Source organism: Cricetulus griseus, chromosome 4 (genome assembly GCF_003668045.3).
Source record: "Cricetulus griseus strain 17A/GY chromosome 4, alternate assembly CriGri-PICRH-1.0, whole genome shotgun sequence".
NCBI lineage: Eukaryota > Metazoa > Chordata > Mammalia > Rodentia > Cricetidae > Cricetulus > Cricetulus griseus.
The window spans coordinates 161,716,264-161,740,711 of NC_048597.1; the positions used below are offsets into that span (position 1 = coordinate 161,716,264).

Sequence of the window (24,448 nt, forward strand, 5' to 3'; positions counted from 1 at the left end):
TGTTGTGACCAAATTTCCAAGGACTGGGGACATTGATTAAGGCAGTATTTTCCTGAATGTTGAAAAAGTAACTTCATTGTGGTCATTTACTCTTGCTGGAAGGCTATGTAATAAATATATCATGTAGTATGGAATAATGTAATGCCATCTAAAATTGGGATCCTAAGGGCAACAAAATAAGTGAAATTGGTGGGAAAGAAGGATTAGTTTAGTGAGGTTTATTTCTGCAGAAACTTGGTAGTACCTCCTGTTTCTGTTTCCATTCCTTAGGTTATTATTCAGATACACTTCCAGGAAATAAATGTATACATTGCTCCTAGACAGATAAAGCAAGAGTGGCAAAACCCTCTGCATTTGTTGTATTTAGGTTGATTTCAGTGGCATACTTTGTGGTAGCGAATTCTGGGCCCCCCTTTCCCTAACTAGTATATCATACAATCCAGCTGCTCAGGTGGAGAATAAAGCTTCAGCTGTCATCAGTCAGTCTTAATGGTCAGGTTCTGACAGATCTTCAGTGGAGGGATGGCCTTAAGCAGGTGTTACTACTGTGGCCACAAAAGGGAAGAAAATGACATGAGATTCTAAGTGGAAGACTGTCTTGAGAATCAGAGACCCAGGGTAGGCTTCTGTCTTACATCAGGGACCACCAAGTCACTGTACTCTGACTCTCTTTCCTGATGTCCCATATGATTGCAAGACAGTTTTGGCTCAAACATGGCTGGTGACAAGGCAAGAACTCCAATGCATTCAGAGACTGGGCATCAGCCAAGTACCCCATTCACAGGGTTGAGGGATTGGTCTTCGGCCAGCATCTCTTGAGGCATGATGAAATCTGCAGCCCTGTGGTCAACTGTGCAATCAGCATTTGCTGATGGATCAAGGCAGTAGGTGGGGAGATGGGGAGGATCTCAGAAAATGGGAAGAATGTTGCAGTGAGCTGAGAAGGAAGCCTCTGCAGCAAACATGACCAAGTAAGTCCCTTCTAATGGAGCAATGATTAACATGTTGGTTAAAGCTTATGCAGTCCCTCAGAGGCAGCATCTGTGCCAGCTTTGCATCATGCAGCACCAGAGTTGTGGTCCTTCTTCAACTCAAAGTCTGTTGTTTCAGAGAGGGGACAAGAGCTAAGGGTACCAGACCTCTCTAAGAGAGGGATCTGTTTAGAATTTCCAGCTTACTGATTCCTCTATAAAGCCTTTCTTGGTACCCCTCATCTGACCTGGGTAGCCCTCCCTTACACTCATCTCTGGAGGTCTTCTTTACCATATTGCATCATGATGCTGCAGGTCAGTCTTATTTTTATATAATATCGGGAGGTTCTGAGAAGAGCCCTTAACATAAAGGTGCAGTTCCAGTGGTTGAATGGATAGTGAGTAAGTCTATGTCTAGATGAGCTGCCCCAAAGCCTTTTCTAGGCAGTCCATCTTCTCTCAGGCCTGGTGGACCTGCACTGACCTCAGAAACTGACCCCTTTCAGAGGGAAGAAGAAATGGCTGAACACACACAGGGATGGTTGGGGCGGTACATGGGGCTGACAGCTGCTTGACTGAATCATGAAAATGGCATCTCCGGTGGAAGAGGACTCCGATCACTGCACTCCACCCAGGGCTGGAATGAAAACCACAGCCTCCTTTCCAGGCCCCTGGAGGGAAGCCCCCATCTCCATCCAGGCAGAGGGGAAGCTGGAGTCTGGCACAGAGGGTTTCCTTGCCATGAGTCAGGTAGAGAAACAGCTTGTGTCTCAAGGAGAAAGTGGAATTTCAGAGTACACAAGGGTAAATATTGAATGTGAGATGCTGCTAATTAGCTGCACAAAGGCCGTTAGCATTAATGAGTTCCGTCCCTTTGCAGTGGGAAGCAACCATTTCTTTGGTCCAGGCTCACTGGCAGGGGCCCAGTGTTCTAGCTGTTGCTGTGAGTCTTTTGTGGCACTTGAATCTTAGAAAAAGCAAAAAATAATAATAACAACAACTAGGAATGCAATGAAGCCCCTTCCTTTTCAACATTTCCTGTAACACATATAGAAACTTCAGGTTGAAAATATACTAAAAATACATCATTTGTTTCCCATTAGCAAATTTAATTGTATCTCTCCTCCAGACTTTGGGCTCACAAAGTCTAGAAGAGAAAAAAAAAGGAGTAGGGTGGAGAAGAGTTGGTAACTTGGATTTTTTTCTTGCACACTTACAATATGCCAAGTATAGAGCCATGAGTATCCTTTTGTAAACTTCCAGTGATCTAGGCTGCATAGATGGCTCAATACTGAAGGGCACATACCATACTTCAAGAGGACCAGAGTTGGAGTTCTGACACCCATGTCAAATACTTTAATAATCACCTGTAACTACAGTTGCAAGGGAATATATATATATATATATATATATATATATATATATATATATGAGACAGACAGACAGATAGACACAATGAAAAATAAACATAATAAAAACAGGAGGTCTATTCTATTACCTCCATTTGCCAGATGAGGGGAATTGGGGCTTAGAGGGGCTAAGTACTTGTCCTTGTTTCCTAGCTGATAAATGAGAGAGTCGGGATGCCTCAGCTGTGCCCAGGTCCAAAGCCATCCACATCTGTGGTGAGAATCTCGATGCTGAACACTTGGAAGGAAGCAGGGGTGATCATTACGAGTATTGCTGTCCCTTCCATAGTGGGAAAGGAGCATGGAATCAGCCAAGGATGTGTTCATTACTTATTAATACAGTTATTTCTTGGAAGTTTATTAATGTCTGTGATGAGCTGGGCTGGGACACAATAGATTGTGCTTGCTGCCATGGAGAGTGCCATTATGAATGGATGCAGATAGCGATAAGGAGTTTGATCAATAGCAAAGAATGGTACCTTATGACAGCATGAATTAGGGGTGTCTAAGTGTGTATGAGAGGGATGAGAAAATGGAAATATTATCTTCATACTTTGGAAAGCATTTTTAAACTGTGAGGAGTTGATGAGGCATTTTTAGAGCCTCATTGAGTCTAACCTAGGTTAAATAGAGTGGAAGGGTATTGCTCCTTGAGGGGTCCCCTGGACCAATCTTGTGGAGGTGAGCTACAGCAGGAGCATGAGGTGAGAGCCACATGCTGGTTTGTACAGATAGAGCATGGACTTGGAATAAACTGCATTGAGGAATAAAGCTGTGATCCAGCTTTATTCCTTTATTGAGGGCAAAGGTGGGTCACAAAGGGTGTGATAGTTCAATTCACAAGGAATTGAACTTAGACAAATAGGGCCAAGATAGCCTTCTCTTCTCCCTTCTTTCTGTGTGAAGTTCCAGGGATTGAACCCAGGGCCTTATACATACCAGGCAAGTGTTCTACCACAGAGCCTCTGCCCCAGCCTTTTCTTTACTTTTTGTCTTGAGAGAAGATCTCACTAAGTTGCCCAGGCTAGCTTCAAATTAATTTTTTTAGTTCTGAAAGGCCTTGAACTTACAATCTGCCTGCCTCAGCTTCCTGGGTAACTGGGTTACTGGTCTTTGTCACTATCCCAGGCTCCATTTTAGTATTTCCAAGTACAGGCATGTTATGAGAGATGACAGATCTGGGCAGGGCAGGGGTAGAAGCTGATAAATTGATGATAGCTGAAGGCTGTTATGGTAACTTAGATGAGGTTGGTAGCGGCCTGAATGTGAGGATGGGGAGTGCTTTTGGTAAGTACTGAGTAGATACAATTGTCAAACCTAATTAGGTTGACTAAATACCAGGGGCTTAAAGGAAGATGTCAGGGTTAGCACTCAGGTGCCTGGCTTTGGAAATTCTCTGTGGGCAATGACTTGCTCTGGCTAACAGATGCTTGGGAGAGTAGATCCAATTGGGAAATGTAGAGGTTAAAACAGCTGTGGTCTACCCTGTTGGTGTGAGGAATAGAGCGTAGGAGAGCCACTTGGGGAATTCTGAGTTTGGTAACAGCTGAGACCCTTAGGACGTTCGTGGTGATATTTTGTTTAGGATCTAACAAATAAAGCTTGCCTGAAGATCAGAGTACAAAGCTAGCCACGGCCATAGAGGCCAGGCAGCAATGGTACACATCTTTAATCCCAGCTCTCACACTAGTTAGCCATAGAGGCCAGGCAATGGTGGTACACACCTTTAATCCCAGAACTCGGGAGACAGAGACAGATGGATCTCTGTGAGTTCAAGACCACCCTTGGCTACATGAGAGTGAATCTGTCTAAAAGAGAAACAGAGCTCACACCTTTAATCCCAGTACTAGGGAGGAGGAGACAGGAGTGATATGGCTGGGTGCAGAGAGGAATAAAAGGTAAGAGGTGACAGGAACTCATTGCAGTCTGAGGTTTGGTGGACAGCTGTGAGTTGGAGGAACAGTGAAGTCTGGAGATGAAATCTGAGGACAGGATGGTTCCTTTGGTCTGAGGTAGAGATAAGAGCTGACTGCTTTGCTTTTGATCTTCAGCTTTAACCCCAATATCTGTCTCTGAGGTTTTTTTTTTTTTTTTTCCTTTGAGACAGGGTTTCTCTGTATTGCTTTGGAGGTTGTCCTGAAACTCACTCTGTAGACCAGGTTGGCCTTGAACTCACAGAGATCTGCCTGCCTCTGCCTCCTGAGTGCTGGGATTAAAGGCGTGAGCCACCAACGCCTGGCCTGTCTCTGAGTTTTTATTATTAAGACCAACTAGAATTCATGCTACATATGTTTGGGTCACTCTGAGTGGACATTAGTGGCCCCACCCCTTCACGTCTTCTCATCCTCTTGTCTAACGTGGCCTCCAGGGTGGCATCAAAGTCATTGGGTGCTAGCCTGGGCTCCTCATTTTGACTCATCCTGAGCCAGTGTTTTCAATCTATCTGTGCTACTAGAAGAAAGAAAACCTAAACTAGGTGATTTATATGGGGACTAGGGAGTTCAAGACCAAAGTGACAGCAGGTACAGACCCAGTCAGTGTCTACTTCTCAAGATGTCAGGCACCCTGGTACTTTAGAGGAAGAATACTGTGTCTTCACAGGGTAGAATGGGTAGAAGGAATTATTTCCACCTGCACTTTAGAAAGGATAAAAAAAAAAAAATCCAAGCTACAGCAGCCTGGAATTTTCAGTTCCTCCGCTTCACAAGACTGATCCTCTTAGCATTATCTTGGAAGCATGAATCTAAGGCCAGAGCTCCCTCCTCACATCCTAGGCCTGGAAACTGCAGAGTGGCTGGGTCTGGCAGTGACGCTGGTGGAGAGTGTTATAGCCTAATTGTTGCCACCCTCTCTAAGCTGCATGCTCTTTCCCGTTCTATCCAGTTCTCTTATGGCTGGGTCCACACTGTGGCAGAAGCTGAGCACTTGAGTCACACTGCATAGGCTATGCTACTGATTAAAGAGAGGTAGGAACAGCCTGCAGTGTAACTTGTTCGTTTTTTTCCCTGATTCTCTCGTTCCACAAAATTCTATCAGTCTGATCACAAGTGACTCAGGATGCACTTCCCTCATCCCCTGCCCCATCATGGCTTTCTCAGTAAGACTCTACATAATGGTAAAACTGAATTTTGTTAAAATGAATCTTTGTTTCCTTTTTTATTCTTTTCAACAAAGTCTCCTTCAAACCCAGCTAGCTTTGGACTTGCTATGTAGCTGAGGGTGACCTTGAACTTCAGATCCTCCTGCCTCAACCTCCAGAATGCTGGGATCATAGGCATATGCCACCATGCCCTTGCTTGCTTGCTTACTTTTTGTTACAGTGGTGGAACTTGAACCTCAGGCTTTGTGCATGTGAGGTAAGCACTCTGACAACTGAGCTACAACCCCAGCTCTCCAGTCCCTGCCTTCGATGACAAATCTAGGATTCTATCCCAGGTCCATCTGGCCAGATAGGAAGAGAGGAGCCATAGAGGAATTATTAGAAATACCAAGGAAGTCGCTACAAAAACAGTGTCATGAGTTAAGTCTGAAGGTCAAGCTAAAAGCAGAAACAGAGAGACTGATAGCAAGATTAATATTTGGGAGAGCCAGGAGGAAGGCAGACCAAAATTAAGTGAAAATGTGCAGTGATGAACTGAGACCAACCCCTGCCAGCCTCTATCAGGAGAGAGATTTGAAGACGGGAACAATCTAACAGGGGCTGGGTCAGCTGCCCAGATGGTTCAGGCTCAGCCACTCATAGCTAATGTGATGGCTCTTAAATGTAAGCCAGGCTCAGGATGGGGTCAAAAGCTGCTTAGGTAGTAATTCAAGGATTTTTTTTTTTTTCCTTCAGGGAGCAAGGTCAAAGGCACACTGAAGGGAGTTCTGCTTTCCTTCAGGTGAGGCCAGACTGAGAGAAGAACAGAACTCATCAAGTCTTTTACTAGTTTAGGGATAGTGATCTGAACACCCATCGTTCCCACGCCACCTAAAGCTACAGGAAAGCCTTCTCAGCATTATACTAAACTTCAGGGCTCAAGTTTACAAGACACCAAAAGCAAAGGTGGAGATGGCATCCTCCTTCAGTGGGAAAAGGAGACATGGGAATACAGATGGGAAGGTTCGGGAGAGGAAAGCAAGGATTTCCCAGGTGGGACACACCTAGACCTTCTTTTGATGTCTGATGAACAGTAAGCAAGAGAACCAGGTGTGGTAGCCCACACCTTTAACCCTAACACTGTGAGACAGAGGCAGATCGTCTTAGTGAATCTGAAGCCAGCCTTGTCTACTACTATAGAGAATTACAGGCCAACCAAGTCTACACAGTAAGACCCTGTCTCAAAAACAAAAAGTAATCAAGACAGGAAGAGCCAATATCTGGGTCCTGCTAGGTCAAACTGGGCTGACTTCAGCCATAGTGCTGAGACTGTAACAGCTGCAGGCCAGCATATTGGAGAAGAATGGTGAGGCAGGAGACAAAGGTTCTGTGCAGTACAATTCTAAAAGGCCCTGAACACAGAGAAACCAACCTGGAGGATTCCATGTAGTGATGGTCAATATGGTAGCCCTGAGTCAGAGAGATTATGCACCTCCTGTCCAGCTTATAAGGCTTGTTGGATACCTGCTGGGTTTGTCTGCTCTGGACACCCTTCTCATTCTTTGGGATGGTGTGATGATGTTCCTTTGGGGTCTTATTCATTCTGCTCATCTTACCCCCTTAATGAAGCCTTAGTGACACTATTTGTCAGGGATTTAAACTTGGCATTCTCTTGAGATCAGAACTGTGGCTAGAATGCTGGAGAAAATAATCAGCAGTTGTTGAAGCAGATTCGTTTTTAATGACAGCATCCTATAAAGATAAGCCATTATTTCCAGGGCACCTGCTGTCCTTTGAGATGCTCAGAAAAGACAGCGAAGACAACTATAGCATCTTTGGGCCAAGAAAAAAAGTCACCCTGTCCTTTCTCCAGATAGATAAAACTCCTGCAAAGAGACAAGGCTTGGTGAGAAGACAGCAAGCTCAATTCACCCCAATCCACTTGTCTATCCAGATACTCCTTGGACCCCTAAAGTAGTCCTGTTTTCTGTCTTTCCTGAAGCTCATTGTTCACCTTTTCATTCTGTTTTCTAACTGCCCATGTTCTTCTACTTAAGTTAATCTGGTGGATGTCTTTGCTGCTTGTCAAAACAAAGGATACACAGGATTAGCTGATCCTTCTGAGTAGTATTGCATTGAGACAGCACTGGATACTGGAAATCTTGGGGATACTGTTATGAACTGAGTGTCTCTCCCCTAAAGCTAAGATTGAAACTAAAATCTCCAATGTCTTGTCCTAATAGTATTTGGGTGTGGGGTTTTAGAATGTCTTTAGAATTACATGAAATCATAGGGAAGAGAACACTTGTGATGGAATTGGCGGCCTTAAATGATGAAAACCATAGACCAAGCCTGGAACACTTGTCCTGTCCTTTTGTAACATTCTTGTCATGTGCTGTCCTCTGATTTCTTATGATACTGCAGGAAGGCATTTGACAGCTGCTGGTGTCATGCTTTTGGACTTCCCAGTTTCCAGAGCTGTGAGCCAAATGTATCTCTTCTTTATAAATCTCCCAGCTTATAGCATTTTGTTTGTGGAAAACAAATAGTCTTAGAGAAATAATTATAGATTATCAGTGGCCAAGATACTGATAGAAGCATCAAAGATTATTTTAAAATGCCAGGCCAGGGAGATGGTTCAGAGGGTTAAGAGGCTTGCTGCCAAGGCTAATGACCTGAGTTCTATCCCAGAAACCACATGCATAGTGGAAGGATAGAAATGACTCCCGGAAAGTTGTCCTTTGTTCTCTGCACATGTAGCATGGCATACACATACATATATAACCAGTAAGGTGTAGTAAAAGTTAGAGTCAATGCGCTATTTTTTATATAAATAAACATAAGGACACAGCACACGCGCGAGCACACATACACACACACACACACACACACACACAAAAAAAAAAAAAAATGAAAGTAGAAGAGGGCCTGCTGAGGAAGAGGGTCCCAGCTGGTTAGGAAGGAGGATGACAATGGTATTAAAGGGTGAAAAATGACCCAAATTCACTATATACTTACATGAATCTGTCAAATCATTTAAAAAGCCATGTATTACTGTATTAGTTTCTTGTCTATTGTTGTTATAAAATGCCATGAACTAAAGCAACTTTAAAAAGTTTATTTTGGTTTTCAGTTCCAGAGGTTCCTGAGGGGGCATTCATAATGGTGGGAGAGGCATGTCAGCTGGTAGCCAAAGCAGGAAGCTGAGGGCCTAGAGAGATGGCTCACTAGTTAAGAGCACTGACTCCTCTTCCAGAGGACTCAAGTTCAGTTCCCAGCCCCACATGGCAGCTCACACCTGTCTGTAGCTCCAGTTTCAGGGGACGCAACACCCATGGCAAAACATTAATTAACATAAATATAAAATGAAAACCTCCAGTTTCAGGGTATCCGACACCCACGACAAAAAACATCAATGGGTATAAAAATAAAATAAAATACTTTTAAAAAGCAGGAAGCTGAGAGATCAAATCTCCCAACTACACACTCAAAGCAGAGTGAGACAAGGTTCAAACTGAAAACCCTCCTCCAGTGACATAATTCCTCTAGCAAGGCGACAGTCAAAGCTCCACAACCTTCCCAAACAGTGCCACCAACTGGGACCAAGTGTTCAAATATGTGAATTTATTGTAAACATGTCTCATTGAATCTACATTTACAAAAACTATAAACAAACACAGCACCCCAGGAATGATACTCTTACTTCACATGCATGCACATTCACACACACATACTTACACATGATTTCTGTTTAACACACACACACACACACTTTCTGTTTTGTGATGAAATGGACAAGGTGGCTTCTGGGATTCATTGCTCAGATTTAGGGAGGAAGTCAAAGTGTTGATAGGTTTAAATTCAGAGATCACAAGCATTATAGCCATGAGTGAGTACAATCCATATGTTGTCTTTTGTATCCTTATCTGAGATATCTCTTAGAAATGGAAATATTGTCTTCATTGACAATCATGATTTTGTCCCTTGTGTTGAAGGTTTTGCTTCTCAACCACTGAGCAATGCAAACTGCATCCCAGGGACATGTGGTGTCTTTCCCTTCCAAGAGTCCCTTAATGACTATGTCTTTCTACTGTATGGTACCTCACTTGTCTCCTACCCTGTCAATCACGCTTCCTGAGAGAGGTGCCAACAACAGGTATTTCAGCCCTGTGACAAAATCTCAGGGGAAGCTTTGCCTTAAAGTTCCCTGCTTTCTTCTGCCATGGTGGAGCTGCCCTCAGCACTGTGTACTCTAAAACTGTGCCCCTGAAGAAATGCCTAAACCACAAGCCCTTTTTCCCTTCCCTCAGGCAGACCGGTCTGCATCATGGACAGGACCTGGGATGGTAGGACTGGGGGTGGAATGAAGAATTAAATGAGCAACATGCTAATTTCATGCAAATGAATATCTATTTTGAATCAACAGCTTGGGTACTTTTTCTAGGAGGCCTGAGGCAGCAGGAATCCAAAAAGAGGGCAGACGGAAGGAGGAGTGTGTCTCTTGGGGTGTTGAGGAGTGTATAGGGACTCCAGTCTGAGCAGAGTCGCCTCCTGACCATAGTCTTAATGTTATTAGATCCACTCATTAGCGAATATGAAACATGGAAAGAAAAAAATCAGAAAAGGAAAGAAAAAAAAGTTCCATTTCTGAAATGAATAACAGATGGAGGCTTAATTCAATTTGCATCCAATACACCCTAGTACCAGGGACTTCGTTTGTGTAACAATGGAGATCCTGGGGATGAGGAGGGGTCCCTGCTGCCGAGGGGCTGATGGGATAAGCCCGCACCTCCCCCACGCTGCCCTTATCTCTCTGTGAGAGCCAGATGGGTATTCTTGTTTTAAACCATCTCTCCGTTGGGCTGATTCTGAATTCATTCTCTGATCCAAAGACAGAGGTTCTTGGGTAGAAATGAGGGTAGCATTGGGGGAGGGGCGCTGTAGAGAGCAGCAGGAGAGGGAGATGAAAAGTCCTGTGGAAGCTGCGGAAGGAGACACCAGGTGTCTCCAGCCCTAAGCCCCTTCCTCTACCACGGAGTAAATCAGAAGACAATCACTGGGCAGCTGGATTCCCAGGGTATAGTCTCTCCATATCTCTTGCTTTTGAAACGTGGGTCCCAAACTCACTCCGCTTTGGCACTAAGTAGCTTTTTTGACTGATCTGATGGTTTGTAGCTTCTGAACATGGAGATTCTCCCTTTGCTGAATGAGAACAGTAGGCAAATCAATTTTGCTGTGCCACAGGAACCTGCAGTGTGAGCACAGCACTGTGTTCTCTCTTGGGGGAGAGCACTGTCAAGGTCCGTTTGGTGTCACTCTTATCACTCCCCTCCGGGAGATGGGGTGTGTGCACAAAAACCAGTTACCAAACAGCAAAAGGAGTCCCACTTTAGCAAACAGCACGGTGTGGCCAAGCTGTAGCAGCAACTAAATTGAAGTCTACACCCTGGGCCAAATCCTGAAACAGGATTCTGGAACATGAGTTAGTTGTACTTTCCCTAGCCCATTAAGACAGGAAGATGCTGGGTAGCTAGCTATCCATGTATATCCTGCTCAGCCTCAAGGTGTGGGATGCAGGCCTGTCTCTACCTCCTGGATGCAGAGAGGATCATAAAAAATTTGGGCTGATTAGGCTGGTTCTAGAAGATTCTAAGTTTATGAAGAGGGAAAATTTTTTCCTCTTCTCTTTTAAATTATAATGCCTAGACCTGAAAATTCGGGAGAAAAAGATATAAATGTTGTTTAATATACTACAAAGATATAATATACATATGTATATAATACATATATGTTACATATTGCATATTGAGGTGCGTAGCCTTCATAGGAAACTCAATGAATAGGCTAGGAATTGGAGCTTCTAAACAGGGATGATATTTGTAGAGAGAAGCAACAAGATAAAGGTGAAGGGGTTCCAGCTTCTAAATTTTAGTGACTAGGAATATATAGGGGTGCTTTATTGGAATGAAGCAATATAAGTAGACTTGTTTATGCATAACCAGTTTCTCCTTGACTCTCAGTCTCCCAGAATAAGAATACTGTTACTGTAAATTTAGGGAAGTATCATTTTCAGATTCTTAGTCTCATTAATAAAGATATTTAAGAGTGGACTCCAAAGGAAACTCAAAGGCAATTATATTAGAGTTTAAAAAGAAACCCCAGGTCAGACACACTGGAATCTTGGAAGCTGCCCTAGAGAGGAAGAGAGAACACCATGCCGTTTGCAAGCATCCGCACAGCAGAAGCCGATGGGCAGCTGCAGAGTGAAAGGTGAGAAAGCCAGAAGTGTCAGGGAAAGCAAGTCCAGGCCCTGGCCAGAAACCAAGAGTGGGAGGCACAGCTCCCTACTGTTGTAGCACTCTCAGCTGTGGCCCCTAACCTTTGAGGGGACTCAGGGTGAGCCAAGATTGGTGGCCTCAACACAGAAAATCATTTCAAGACTAATAGAAAGTGGATTTGGGGTTTCATAAAGATGTCTTAATGTAGACTTTAAGCATGAGGGTTCTGAGAAAGTGAAGTGCTGAGGAAAAACTGGATAGACTAGATGGAGAGCATGGGAATGGGTTTCCAGAGGAAGACTCGCTTGCAGTTTACTGTTTTCACAAGTAAAGGGTTGCTAAGGAACCTAAATGTGATCACTGGCGGTCCAGAGGGGGCACCTGAGAGGAGTACAGGTAATATTACCTCATTAAATTGCCTCCTATTTAAAGGTAATTGTAAGGATATGGTGAAACTCTACATTACAGGGGTGTGGAAAGATGGGATTTCTATACACAAAGCAAGCATCTTTGGGGTTCAAGGAAAGGTCTGAGAGAGGAATGGAGCCCTACTCAGTGTCACATATGTTAGCATAAAGTTTGAGGGGACAATACGTGGGATTACATGGCAGGCAAGGGTAACTGAGGTGGAGAACAAACACACCAGGCAGACAAAGCTTAAGTGAGAAATTTTATTAGAAAGGGAGGGCGGGGAAAGAAAAAGAAAAAAACGGTAAAGAGATACAGAGACAAAGAAGACAGAAGAGAAGGAGACAGGAAAAGTCCTGTCTGCCCCAGTGGAACAGTGGGAAAGAGAGAGCAAAAAGAGAAGAGAGTGGAGAAAGAGAAGAGCCAGAAAGAGAGCATAAGTGGGCAGAGGTCTTTCTTATAAAAGGCGTTCTTTCCACCTGAGCTGACTAGGGTACTGCCTGAGTGCATTCTGCCAGGTGACAGCGGCAGGCCAGCGTAATGCCTGAATCCTTACAACATGCATACAGGCCTTTAGCTTGCTTCACTGATATTTAAAAAATAAAATGCTATAAATATAAAAGAATATTATTTTTATGTAGGTGACCTCAGTAGCAAATCATACTTGCTCCCCTGTTAGAAAGGGGATTCACTAAGACTCTGGGCTGGAGGCTTTTCTCCTGGATGTCCCCAGAATTTTCCTTGTCTTTCTGCCCTGCTTTAGCTCCTGACAGGTTAGACTTGGCCTACCAGCTTTCTACCTTTTTTTGCATTTTTTGTTGTTGTTGTTGTTGTTGTTGTTTTGTTTTGTTTTATTGAAGGTGGAATGGTACACTTTAGCTCATCTTTTTTTCTGTTCAAAGGGCCTGGGCTAGGCAGGAGACCTTGTCTCTGCAGTATTAGATGTCAGAAGGGTTAGTCCTAAAAGACCCATCCCTTAGATTTAGAACCCTCAACTCAGCCTGTTAGTATTGGGTGCTACTGGGTATCTGTCCAGGAAGGGCTCCTAGCTGCCTTTCAAACATGGGGAGAATAAGAAGGACAAGAGAGGGCATGGGGGAGGGAGTCAGGTATGGGAAATCAAGTCTACCTGCCAAACATCCCATCAATTAGTGTTGCTCAAGTTGAAAGGCTGCCCTGTTGGACAACATCCTTTGTCATCTCTTTTCAGTAGCAAGAAAATGAATATTGATTGATTCTCTTCTTGGCTCTATGCTGGCCCCTTCAGATGAAAATGATTGGGTTTCCCTCATCTAGTGGATGACATTTCCGTTTAGAGGCAATTACATCTTCTCAGAACTCAGCCCTTGGACCAGAAAATGTTGCTGTGATTCTGGAGTGTTCTGGGGCATTTCAGGCAAGGAAACAGAGCCTTAGCTTTCCAGTGGTGTCCAACTAGCATTCTGCATCCTGGAGGGGCAGGCCTTGGATCTGAGTGAATTCAGATCTGGCTTGATAAATGAGACATGACAAAAGGCTAAGAAACGATCCCACTGAATCTTTGGAAAAGGTCAAATCTTTACACCCAGTCTCAGATCCTAAAGAGGCAGGAACTTCTGGGAGAAAGAATGTCTCAAACTCTTTAGTGTAATACTCTAAGTGATGGTCTGGAGTACAGTATGAAGTTTCCACATAGGGATACAGATACAATACCCCTTTAACCTTGTGGAGTGTTGTAAGATTTCTCAAGAACACAGGTACGCATACATAAGCCTACATATGAACATACAAAAACATGCACACAGAAAACAAAACATATTTTAAACTTTTTAATTTAATTTTTGAAAATTATGTTAGTGTGTGTGTATGCCTGTGCAGATGAGTGCAGGTGCCCTTAGAGGCCAGAGTCATCTGATTCCACACGAACAGGAGGAGTTTGGGGACATTTGTGAGCCCCCCGATGTGGGGCTGGAAACTTAACTCAGGTCCTCTGTAAGAACAGTATGTGCTCCTCGCCACTGAGGCATCTCTCCAGTTCCCAAATAACACCTTTGAATCAGTCATTCAGTAAAGCTGACAGGGGACAATGTACCACATTGTAGTTTTAGGTCCTCCATGTCCTACCTCCTTGGTGTGCTATGTAGGCTGCTTCCTTCTCTCTGTGGCTGAGACTGGAGAGACTGTGTACTCATGTTTCAAATCTTCCTGAATACCAGACATTTGTCTCCTTGGATGTTTCAGAGACATTGTGACTGATGTTCTACCTTCCTTCTGACATCCCTTGTCTCAGACAGGCCTCTAAGATGGCAACATGATCTCTTCTATTCTGAGTCACAAGCACAACCCCTGAACTGGTGAACTAGTGGCTAGTACAACTACAGCAGGAAGCAGAGAATGGGGCTAATGAAGATATAGCATTCTTCATCAATAGAATTGTTCCTCTTCTCTCTCCAAATGACATCTACCATGAATTTTTATAGTTACAGGTCGAAAAGGGTACAAGGAGAAACTAGGGAAAGTAACTGGAAATTCTGTCTTTGCTCTCAAAGCTATACCTGGGCATGCACTTGACAGTGGCTTTCTCCCAACATTCTCTCCAGCTCCCACATACATTTTTGGATGAGGGAGGTAGAAAAGAAGGGGTAAGAGACAGAGAAAGAGAGAGGGGGATAGAGAAGAGAGGAGAAAGAAGGAAGAGAGAAAAGAGGAGAGGAGAGAAGAGACAGAGGAGGGGGGAAACTGATTTAGCATGCTAGGGAACATAGAAAAAATAGAAAGGATTAGCTTCAATATTTTCTGTCTTCAGGTTACTAAAAATGCCCTAACTGTTTGCTTCAAAATGCTCTGGGGCCCCAGGGCAGTGAAATAGCGAGTGTCAAATCTTCCTTAGGATTTGTTGTTCAGAACAAAGTGGGTGATGGTGCCCCACAGATTTAGCAGCCTGAACTAAGCTCTGTGGCTCAAAGGACCCCAAATAGTCGAAAAGGACCCCAGCCCTTGAGATTAGAAGGGCAGACTATCTGTCTGCCACGCAGCTGAGTGTCAGGGTGCACTTGCTTTGTTGGGCTCTCATCACAGGGAAGCAATTTCCGCTCTCTGTCATCCTAGGTCCTGGCCAGCCAGCAGGGTATGCAATGCTGCTGCATTGCTCCTGTGTAGACAGCATTTAATTTCCGTTGCATTGGGCTGGGATTCTGGCATAATGAGATATAGATCTCTTTGACCTGCACTGCAGGGGGTCTCTGGTGCAGAAGGGATTCTGGCTGGAAGCAGACTGGTCACCTGGATGATAACTAGACCCCAGAGCTCTGAAACCAATCTCAAATGCTCCCAGAGCCCTTTGTCCCCCTCAGGTTCAGAGGCTGTCCTCCAGGAGCTCTTATCTGGGCAGCTGATGAGAACACCTACCACACATGTGAAACTTTGTAGTGTGAAAACACCCACCATAGGAGCAAAATTCTAGCAGCCCTTTCTTCCCAGAGAGAGCTGGTATTCCTCAGTGCCCAGCCACGGACACATATTTCTATATGATCTTATAACCTGATTGCAATGAATTGCTTCCTCATCTGCTTCTACTGAGAGACTGAGCTCCGTGAAGGCAGGGCCTATATCTGCCCGTATCTGCAGGTGGTGGGAATCCTCCAGCTCTTTGGTAAGTGAAGGAATAAGCAAGGCTGAAAGAGTAGTAGCTGGCAGTGAACTGGGAGCTCGTGTTCATTTCCGTCTTTAGAGAGGGGCTTGTCTGATACTTCCAATATTTACTCAGCTTTTCCTACATGAGAAAGTCTGTCAATTTGAGAAGTTAATGCATGATAAAAAAAACAGGGACCTCGTGAGTCCTGTGTTTCTATAAAGTTCTCTACATTTTCAAATCACTTTCATGTTTGTGATTACATTTGATCTTTATTAACAATCAGATAAAAAAGATACAAGCAAGAGGAAGTTTGGGAAATAGTCAGGGGACCTGTCCAAGACCATTCAGGTAATTGGAACAGAGCCAGCATTATGATTCTAATCTTTTGACTTCCACTTAGATACTCTAGAATATTGTTTAATTTTTGTTAACTAAACAGCTCGAGGAAGAATCCACCAAGTGCACAAGGCTTGTCACTTTGTTCATTTATTTTTTTTGAATGAACATCTTCTGTTTCAGTCCCTAACAAGCAATGAAAATACAGAGAGGATATGAGTGTCTCATGGGAGAGGAGACACACAGGCTGTATCAAGGGCTGGCATGCTAGCTGAGGTCTCACAACTGCATGGTAGGCCAGGATAGCAAGGAAAACGATCTCTTTGAATGTGTATTTCCAGGCCTGGTGAGAGAACCCAATGGGTAAAGACTGGGCAAACCTGGTGATCTAAATTTGAATTCCCACACAGAAGCAGCAGCACAAGCGTCTGTAAGTTCAGTAAGTCTAGCAAATAAGAGGTAGAGGCAGGGGGGTTGATGAAAGCTCATGGGCCTACTAGTCTTGTTTATTCAGAAGTAGATGATAGGAAAGACCATGTCCCAAATAAGATGGAAGGCAAGGATCCAAACCCTATTACCAGGCTATTCTCTATCCTCTTCATGCCCAGGGTGAAATGTACACACACACACACACACACACAAACACACACCAAATAAAATTTTTTAAAGATTTTATATGTTATACTTTTGGTGGTTGGAATGAGAATGGCCCCCATTGGGCCATTGGTGAAATTGTTGGGGAAGGATTAGGAGGTAATGGCTTTGTTGGAGGAGATATGTCATTAGGAGTGGGCTTTGAGGTGTCAAAAGCCCTTGCTATTCTCAGCTCTCTCTGCTTTATGGTTGTTATCTCAGCATGTAAGCTCTCAGCTCCAGCACTGTGCCTGCTTTGCCTGCTGCCATTCCCCATGCCATGATGGGCATGGACTCATCTTCTGGAACTGTAAGTCAACAAATTCTTCTTCTAAAAATTGCCCTGGTCATAGTGTCTCTTCAGAGCAATAGGAAAATAACTAACACAATTCTCTCAAAGATGGAAGTGTTAAGACAAGATGTGGTGACAAGGGGGACTTAGGATGTGGCTCAGTGGTAGAGCATATGCCTATTATTACACAGAAAGACCTTGGTTAGCTCTCCAGAAGCATATAAGATTGGCCCATGAACATGGAGTGGAAAGACAGCTGTCTGTAATCCATCAAGAGGATTTTTAGCCCAGCAATCAAGTAGTTGAGGCAGGATCTGAAGTCATGTTGAGTTACAAAGAGATATCCAGGCTGTCTGAAACAAACAAACAACCACACAAATAAAAATATGGACAGAAAGAGAACCCTTACCAGACACTATGACACCTAGTGTATTGCTAAGAAACCCAGTGGATGATATTTTGTGACAGCAGCCTAAGATGACTAAGGCAATAGGCAAATGAACATTGCTAACCTATTCAGAACTGAATGAAGAAATTTCAATAGCTTAGCACTACACAGATACATTGCTCATTCACGTTATCTGTGCAAAGCTACCTGGGACTTGAGGAGGATGCTTCATGAGGTCACTGAAGAAACCAAGTTGAGAAGAGTCCTCATATCTTCTGTGTACATCATGGGAAACATGAGAAGTACACAGATGCCACTGTGGTGAAATGGCCGAGAAGTGCAGTAATCCTTCAGTGCCTCCTGTCAATCCATCCCCAGCCCTCTGGCCTATACTAGGTAATAGCTCCACTTCACTGCAGGATGGTCAGGAGCTGGAGGAACAGACGATTATACAGTGAGCAGTAAAAGTCTTTGCTATTTCAAGAACACTCCATACACTTGTTCCATTCATTGATTCAATAAACACCTGAGTGTCCATTTATATCAAATGCTGGGCCAGGGGCTTTTGATACAAAGATAGTTGAGGGATTAGATTCCACGTCATAGGAAGTGTTTGCTACTTCTAATTCCTTCTTTTCTCTTCAGGTTTCAAACTCAGCCTTCATTGACTAGCTCATTCCTATTTGCACTCATTGCCCCCGCTAAGTCTGCCCATATCTGATTCTAGACTCTGCTGGGATACCACATTGCACTGAGAAAATAGTTGCAAATCTGGTTCTGTGGACCATGACTCTTCCAGTTTTTCAACTGTAAGGATGTGGGAATGAATATTTATGGGACACTAGGCTCCTAGATATGGAGGGTAAGACTTAGACAGGTCCAGGACACTGTTCCAATAAGTCCTTTTCTTACCTTATCTTGTCTTCTCTGATACTTACTCTGGAGGAGTGGGTGAGGTCTAACGAACAAGGATTGGATTGGTTCCCTCACAGGCTGGCTGCTTCCAGGCATGTAACACGATTCCATAGGCCATAATTGAAAATCTATTAACTCTGGAAACTAGTATTTCACATAAACCTCTCCAACCCTGGCTATCCTGCAGTGAGCGCTCCCTCCTGTTATTCTCATAAATCACCCGAGATAGGCTGGGAACCGATCGATGAGAAAAAATTATGCCACAGCATTAGATTTCATCATATACAACTTGAACTATTACTTTTCTGTCCTGTGGTATGAGGAACCATGAGAATTAATAGTCTTCCTCTTCCCAAATGATGGGTTTATGACGCAGTGTTACCTACACTCCATTTCTTCCTTAAAACCATCAATTAATTTAAGGAACTTATAACTACTCAGTTACTTCCTGAAATTAGCAAGCATCAACTTTCCCGCTCCCTAGTAGAGTCTTAGTGGGATTTTTAAATACTGATTGGCTTTTGCAGATTTTGGCTATCTAATGCCTAAACAAGTCAACCTTATCGAACTCATCCCTCTGACCTTCTCTTTAGATTTGTCTCGGTTCCATCCTCTCAGTGATGTGTCTATACTCCAAGCTGCAGATAAATAAATCGAAGTTCAAGGTTATTCTACAGTGACTCTCCTCTTCTTCCTTCAGCATCCCCAATTTCCCTTGCTTGGAATCTGAAGTCTGGTTTCTTTGAAGGCAAAATGATTTAGGAGTAGAAGACTTTGAAAGCATAGCTCTGAGAAAATCCCAGACCTCAATTACTAGCGAGTAGACTTCAAGTGAGATGATGGAAGGTAGAGAGAAGTTTCCACTTGGTGGTCTAGGACATGGGCATGAAGCAGAAACAACACAGAGCAGAATCCCATGAGTCTCTGAGCCAATTAGCAAATATTTGTTGAGCAATTCTCTTTATACCTGTTGTGCTTAGTTGTCATTTTAAACTTTAACTGTATTTATGGCTAACTCTTGGGTTTTCTTGGAAGGACAGTTTTAGTGGGTGTAAACAAAAGGACACTGTCCTCTGGGACCACTGATTCATTTGTTTTTATAGATAGGATAGCACTGGAGATCATTTAAGGCATAAAATAAGAAAGTGACAAGACATAACTCTAGAATGTACATATTTTCAGTTTTGTTTGTGAGACAGGACTGTCGAGAAAACATCTAAATATTTAAAGAAAAAAGCTTAACAAGCTTTATGTGTATGAATGCTATGTCTGCACGCATGTATATGCATTACATGTGTGCAGTGCCCATGGAGGCCAGAAGAGGGCCTCAGAGTCCCCCAGAGCCTGTATTACAGGCAGTTGTAAGTTGACATTGTAGATGCTGGGAACAAAACTCAGTTCCTGTGGAAGAGCAGCAATTGCTCTTAACCACTGACTCAAGAAACATTTTTTAATATATAGGAAAGAAGCCTTCATTTGTAAAAAGTGACCAGAAGAGGGAGCTTTTCTAGCTGGCTTGATTTCCATGTCAGTTGTACAAACTAAAACTAGTTTCTACCTTCCAGTGCTCTGGGAGCTAGAGTTTGAACTCCTTGGCACATTTGCACAAGTCCAAACGGCTAAGCAGCTGGAAGATTGCAGATTTCCAGCCCTTCAACCTATTCTGCCAACAAGAGAGGTTTCCTCTTCTTCAGCCTTTTCTGTGACCCAAAGTTGCAGGCAGCTGTGTCCCTATAAGGACACCCTGTCTACAAGCTGACTGATAGGGCTAGGCTAGGGCTCTGAGACTCCCCTTGGACTGGGAGTCTGGGTGATTGGCATGAGAGGTTTGAAAGTTGTGCTCCCTCCTTCTCCTTTTTAGCTGGGCTATGAAAATGATTAGATGAGAGAAGTGAAGAAGTCAAATCATCATCATATTATAAATCAGGAAAAGGATAAACCAGAAGGGAAAAAAGCAAGACCATGAGACATGGGGAGAGTCCTGGAGGAATCGGAGGCCTTGTTCTGACAGTAATCTCTAGACTCCAGTGAGTTCAGGCTCCTGGGTCCCAATGAGGTGTTCTGATATTGTTGTAATAAATCCTTGCTTAAATAAGAAAGCAATCATATACTGTCAGTTTGTTGGAACTTAAGAGAGGATTTAAAGGGACTGGAGACATGTCTCAGCAATCAACAGCATGACTTGTTTTTGCATAATACAGGAGTTTTGTTCCCAGTGCCCACATTGGGCAGGTAACACCTGCCTGTAACTCCAGCCCCCGGGAATTGCATGCAGACAACTTCACTCATGCACACATATTCCACCCCTCACATACACATAATTTCTTTTTTAAGAGAGGGTGGGGAGTTAGAAGCAGGTGGTTCTGGAATAAGCTAACTCAGAGCTTTCCTTCCCCAGAAGAGGGAGGGGTGTGTATGCTTTGCTTCAGTGGAGATCTTCCCTTAGAAAGCCAGGTGTTGTCCACTGCATTGAGGATAACACAGAAACAGGTGTCTGAGTCCTTCATGCCCATAGGAGCATGAGGGCAAGTCATACACTTTAGTTATGAAACTGAGTTCCTGCTGTATGAATGTGAGCCCACTGGAAACAAAAGTTCCTAGAAGAGAGCCACACCCTACACTGAATCTCTATAAAGCTGGTTAGTTGACTACAACTTCAATGTGATGGAGAGGTTGGAATGTTACAAGTCTAGAGCCAAGTGATCTTGGGCCATCTTTAGCCCCCTTAATACCCATATATTGCCCTCCTCTGAAGCCTTATCTAATCATTCTTAGTCAATAAAAAATCTGGAGTCAGGTGTCGGGTAAGAAGGAGCAGCCACCAGTCGCTGCCTACCTCTTCCATTCCTCTGTCTTTACTACTTCCTGTCACCTCACTGTCTAAAGTCCTCCAAACCTCTATGGTTAATTTTGGTCAGCTAGTGGCTAGCACCACCCTCTGACTCCAAGCAAGCTTTGTCAGAACACAATCAAAATGTCACACAACACTCTTTTGTATGTGACCTAACACCCTTCTGACTTTGTGGTAAAAAAATCTTTGGAGCCTACAAACAGCTCCCTAGCTTCCATCAACCCAAAGACTAAGAATGCCATTTAAGGCCTATTGCAGTATTTCTCTACCCTACCACCTACGGCACTCACCGAAGTTCTTGAAAAGTATGTTGATTTATGACTTTCTTCATTCTGTTGCTGTAAAAACTTCATAAACTGCTACAATATTGGAACATTGGAACATGGTCTTTGTTGCAAGAAACCACTCTCACCTCAAAAGGGATAAAAGATGGCTTATTCTGGAGCCAAATATGAATGAACATGACCTAGAATGCAGATTCCATGGTGGACTGACTTTACATAGGCCCCAAATCACTTTGTGTGAATATTATAAAAATATATTACACATATGTAATAAATTACCAGATAATACATTAAAATTTTCATAAAAATAAAAATAAAACACATGTAATTATAAAAAGAAAATAGAAAACTGAGGAGAGGGTGGCTAATAGTAAGGTGATGCAAAACTCAAGCCATCAGAAATGCTGGCAGTTTCCCAAGGATCCTCTGACAAGCCATGATCTCACCCATTTAAGGCAAGGCAGCTTTAGCCATCTCCAGACCTACCCCACTTACAGCCCTCAAAGACTCGACTGTCAGGAAAAATCTTTCCCTTTTTTCTTACTTTTCTTCTCTCCATGGATCCAAGTCATTGAGAGGAGATACCTCAAAAGGAAGGGTAATAGGTACCATAGCTGTGTGATAGGAACCATCTACACCAGCTAAGCTAGGCAAGGGTTACCTTGGTTGAGGCAATGTCATAATCTCATCAAATTCTCCTGAATCATATTTACTTCCCAGGTCCCAGAAGTAGAACATTGTGGCTGGTTACAGGGAGGTAAGTGTGACTGAAAGCACTCTTCATATCCAGATTTCCGCACTGGGAGTGTTCTGTGAGGTTGGTTACATTCTCTCTTTTGCAGTTGTCCAGGGCTAAATCACTGGTTAGTAATAGAAGCATGGATCAAAGTGCCTGGATGGCTGAGTCACCACATGGAGGACAGCTGCCCAGAAGCATCTCCTGACCTTCAGTGGACCCTGAATGAGTGAAAATTAATCACCAAACGCTCAATGTTCTCTGCAAGCACAAAGCCACAATAGCTTAATTAGCATATCATTGTATAAAGATCAATATGGTGATTATTATGCCAAGCCAGACACTTATAATACTAATTTGAGAACCTATATTGGTGACTTCAAATGGTTTGCATCCCCTTAGAATGAACAGAGAACTTAGAGATTTTACCTAGTGCCAAGAGGAAAAGCAAACCTCCAAATACATTTAAAAGGACAGTGGCAAACAAAAATGCATTTTCCTTCTGAATTGATCTCATGGGTCCTATTGACTCAACATACTGGTTACCCTTGCAATGAGAATAATAATCCTTGTTTTGCAGAGTTGCTATAAATTGAAAACATCTTGGCAGATGTTAGGTGCTTAATTAAAGTCAATGTCAGGGGCTGAAGAGATGGCTCACTGGTTAAGAGTGCTTGCTGCTCTTCCAGAGTTCGGTTCCAGTACCAATAGGTAGAGGCTCATAGCCAACACTAACTTCTGGCCTCGGCAGACACTCACATACATGTACACATAACCCCCCCCACACACACACACAAATAAAATCAATCCTTTAAAAAATAAAAACACAAACAAAAAAATAAAACCTTCCACTCAATGTCTTTCAGAGGAGTGAGTGGAAACTATAAGAATAGAGGTGGGCAACCTCTATTTAGAGGTGGCCTAAACCTGGAACATGGAAGGCAAGAGGCAGATGAAAAGCTTAGCCCGTTTTGCTCTCTGTTCAAGGCAGGACATTCAAACACACACACACACACACACACACACACACACACACACACACACACACACACACACACACACACACAGTTAGTAAATCCTCTGAAGACATGGAAGTGACCCTGTGGGCATGTAGAGTAAACCTATTTTGACAGGGAATCTGAATTGGAAGAATCCACAGCTTCAGGCTCCTCTTTAATCCAGGCACAGAACCTGTCTTCACCCTCAAGTACAAACTGCATCCTACAATGTCACAAGCAAAATACTTCTTGTAGTTCACACAGCATGACTCTCCAATTTCCCCAGGTCTGGCCATAAAGTGGGCTTAGGCTCCAAGCTGTGCTTGCGAATATAACACAAATATTTACCCTGCCCATAAAATGCTGTGACAAGCTGCCCGATGTAGCTGGGCCCCTGTGGTCTTGTAAGGCACAGACTAGCTACAGCAGGCAGCTCTAGGCTCTGGGCTCCACTCAGAGGAACCATGTTCAAAATGGACCCAGCTGTGGGAGAGTATTTGCTACACCTGCAAAGGACAGATTCTATTTCTGGCCTGTGGTGTGTATTTTTCTTACTGACTTTTTGTTTTCTTCAAAGCCAAATCAATATCAGGCCAACAGGAGATGTCCAGGGATATAAACCACCAGGCTTTAAGGGAACAGGACGGCCTCTGGTAGGCTCCACAAAGCATAGCTCTCTGAGAGGCCCTGATCCTGGCTGGCATTAGTGCTCACCATGCTGGTGATAAAAGCAGAAATGTTAGACCATTCACTCCGAGGATCACAGCCTCCCTGTACCAGGTATGCTCAGGGAAGCATCTCACTAGGGAGCTGGGGGTGGGCTGGCTTAGTGATTGGGTAGAATGGCTTTCTGGAGAGAAGGAAAACACACACAGACACACACACACACACACACAGACACACACACACACACACACACACAGACACAGACACACACACACACACACACACACACACACACACACACACACACACACACACACATTGTCAGAGCCTGGCTTCCTTTCCTTTGACAGAAGGCTTGTGTGGGGCAGGAGTTTCTTCTGGTCTCTCTGAACACTATCACAAAGAGACAGATGCCCTCCCAAGTGCAGTAACAGAGGGGACTTTACACCACCTGAAAATGCCTTGTGCATGTGTGGTAGGCTCTACGAATTGGACTTGAGAATCCACATAGCTTATTAAGTTATTCTCCAAAACCCCACCATTAGAGATCCCCATTCCTTGAGCCTCTTATGTATCTAGAGTCCTGAGATA

The 24,448-nt window shown here is 43.6% G+C and overlaps 1 long non-coding RNA gene across 2 annotated transcripts in view; it reads left to right on the top strand.

The window, feature by feature from the left end:
* Positions 1–865: 865 nt before the first annotated feature.
* Positions 866–24,448, top strand: part of LOC118238684 — a 56,603-nt gene continuing 33,020 nt past the window's right edge. The window contains exons 1-4 of one of the 2 annotated variants that reach the window (XR_004769611.1): positions 866–971; positions 22,178–22,214; positions 22,300–22,320; positions 23,769–23,971. This is a non-coding gene — a long non-coding RNA (uncharacterized LOC118238684). The remainder of the gene's footprint in view (positions 972–22,177; positions 22,215–22,299; positions 22,321–23,768; positions 23,972–24,448) is intronic. The other variant, XR_004769612.1, reaches the window with a different exon arrangement.